Source organism: Aspergillus chevalieri, chromosome 7 (assembly GCF_016861735.1).
Source record: "Aspergillus chevalieri M1 DNA, chromosome 7, nearly complete sequence".
NCBI lineage: Eukaryota > Fungi > Ascomycota > Eurotiomycetes > Eurotiales > Aspergillaceae > Aspergillus > Aspergillus chevalieri.
In genome coordinates this window covers 2742501-2745000 of record NC_057368.1, presented here as the reverse complement: position 1 = coordinate 2745000, position 2500 = coordinate 2742501, and the positions used below count along the sequence as shown (strand labels likewise).

At 53.0% G+C, this 2500-nt stretch overlaps 2 non-coding genes across 3 annotated transcripts in view; both read right to left on the bottom strand.

Annotated features, from left to right (window-relative positions):
- The window catches only part of ACHE_r70011S, a 3684-nt gene extending 2675 nt beyond the window's left edge, over window positions 1-1009 (bottom strand). Inside the window, exon 1 of one of the 2 annotated variants that reach the window (XR_006253234.1) lies at window positions 1-1009. This exon is cut by the window's left edge and continues 2675 nt beyond it. This is a non-coding gene — a ribosomal RNA (28S ribosomal RNA). The other variant, XR_006253235.1, reaches the window with a different exon arrangement.
- Window positions 1010-1148: 139 nt separating this feature from the next.
- ACHE_r70010S overlaps window positions 1149-2500 on the bottom strand; it is a 1797-nt gene continuing 445 nt past the window's right edge. Inside the window, exon 1 of the ribosomal RNA XR_006253233.1 lies at window positions 1149-2500. This exon is cut by the window's right edge and continues 445 nt beyond it. This is a non-coding gene — a ribosomal RNA (18S ribosomal RNA).

Here is a 2500-nt window from a genome sequence, read left to right as displayed (position 1 = left end):
CACTCGCGTAGATGTTAGACTCCTTGGTCCGTGTTTCAAGACGGGTCGTTTACGACCATTATGCCAGCGTCCGTGCCGAAGCGCGCGCGTTCCTCGGTCCAGGCTGGCCGCATGACACCCCTGGCTATAAGGCGCCCCGAGAGGCGTTACATTCCAGGGGCCTTTGACCGGCCGCCCAAACCGACGCTGGCCCGCCCCCGGGGAAGTACACCGGCCCGAAAGCCGGCTGAACCCCGGAAGCGAGTCTGGTCGCAAGCGCTTCCCTTTCAACAATTTCACGTGCTGTTTAACTCTCTTTTCAAAGTGCTTTTCATCTTTCGATCACTCTACTTGTGCGCTATCGGTCTCCGGCCAGTATTTAGCTTTAGATGAAATTTACCACCCATTTAGAGCTGCATTCCCAAACAACTCGACTCGTCGAAGGAGCTTCACATGGACGCGGACACCCCGTCCCAGACGGGATTCTCACCCTCTCCGATGGCCCGTTCCAGGGCACTTAGACGGGGGCCGCACCCGAAGCATCCTCTACAAATTACAACTCGGACCCCGGAGGGGCCAGATTTCAAATTTGAGCTCTTGCCGCTTCACTCGCCGTTACTGAGGCAATCCCGGTTGGTTTCTTTTCCTCCGCTTATTGATATGCTTAAGTTCAGCGGGTATCCCTACCTGATCCGAGGTCAACCTGGTTAAAAAGATTGGTTGCGAGGCTAGCTGCCAGCTGGACCTACGGGAGCGGGTGACAAAGCCCCATACGCTCGAGGACCAGACATGGTGCCGCCACTGCCTTTTGGGCCCGTCCCCGTTGCCAGGGACGGAAGCCCAACACACAAGCCGTGCTTGAGGGCAGCAATGACGCTCGGACAGGCATGCCCCCCGGAATACCAGGGGGCGCAATGTGCGTTCAAAGACTCGATGATTCACTGAATTCTGCAATTCACATTAATTATCGCATTTCGCTGCGTTCTTCATCGATGCCGGAACCAAGAGATCCGTTGTTGAAAGTTTTAACGATTGTTTAACTAAAAACTCAGACTGCAAACTTCAGACAGCGTTCAAATGTTAGTCTCCGGCGGGCCGTGGCCACGCCGAAGCAACAGGGTACAGATAGACACGGATGGGAGGTTGGACCCAGAGGGCCCGCACTCGGTAATGATCCTTCCGCAGGTTCACCTACGGAAACCTTGTTACGACTTTTACTTCCTCTAAATGACCGGGTTTGACCAACTTTCCGGCTCTGGGGGGTCGTTGCCAACCCCCTGGAGCCAGTCCGAAGGCCTCACCGAGCCATTCAATCGGTAGTAGCGACGGGCGGTGTGTACAAAGGGCAGGGACGTAATCGGCACGAGCTGATGACTCGTGCCTACTAGGCATTCCTCGTTGAAGAGCAATAATTGCAATGCTCTATCCCCAGCACGACAGGGTTTAACAAGATTACCCGGACCTCTCGGCCAAGGTGATGTACTCGCTGGCCCTGTCAGTGTAGCGCGCGTGCGGCCCAGAACATCTAAGGGCATCACAGACCTGTTATTGCCGCGCACTTCCATCGGCTTGAGCCGATAGTCCCCCTAAGAAGCCAGCGGCCCGCAAATGCGGACCGGGCTATTTAAGGGCCGAGGTCTCGTTCGTTATCGCAATTAAGCAGACAAATCACTCCACCAACTAAGAACGGCCATGCACCACCATCCAAAAGATCAAGAAAGAGCTCTCAATCTGTCAATCCTTATTTTGTCTGGACCTGGTGAGTTTCCCCGTGTTGAGTCAAATTAAGCCGCAGGCTCCACGCCTTGTGGTGCCCTTCCGTCAATTTCTTTAAGTTTCAGCCTTGCGACCATACTCCCCCCAGAACCCAAAAACTTTGATTTCTCGTAAGGTGCCGAGCGGGTCATTATAGAAACACCGCCCGATCCCTAGTCGGCATAGTTTATGGTTAAGACTACGACGGTATCTGATCGTCTTCGATCCCCTAACTTTCGTTCCCTGATTAATGAAAACATCCTTGGCGAATGCTTTCGCAGTAGTTAGTCTTCAGCAAATCCAAGAATTTCACCTCTGACAGCTGAATACTGACGCCCCCGACTATCCCTATTAATCATTACGGCGGTCCTAGAAACCAACAAAATAGAACCGCACGTCCTATTCTATTATTCCATGCTAATGTATTCGAGCAAAGGCCTGCTTTGAACACTCTAATTTTTTCACAGTAAAAGTCCTGGTTCCCCCCACAGCCAGTGAAGGCCATGAGGTTCCCCAGAAGGAAAGGTCCAGCCGGACCAGTACTCGCGGTGAGGCGGACCGGCCAGCCAGACCCAAGGTTCAACTACGAGCTTTTTAACTGCAACAACTTTAATATACGCTATTGGAGCTGGAATTACCGCGGCTGCTGGCACCAGACTTGCCCTCCAATTGTTCCTCGTTAAGGGATTTAGATTGTACTCATTCCAATTACGAGACCCAAAAGAGCCCCGTATCAGTATTTATTGTCACTACCTCCCCGTGTCGG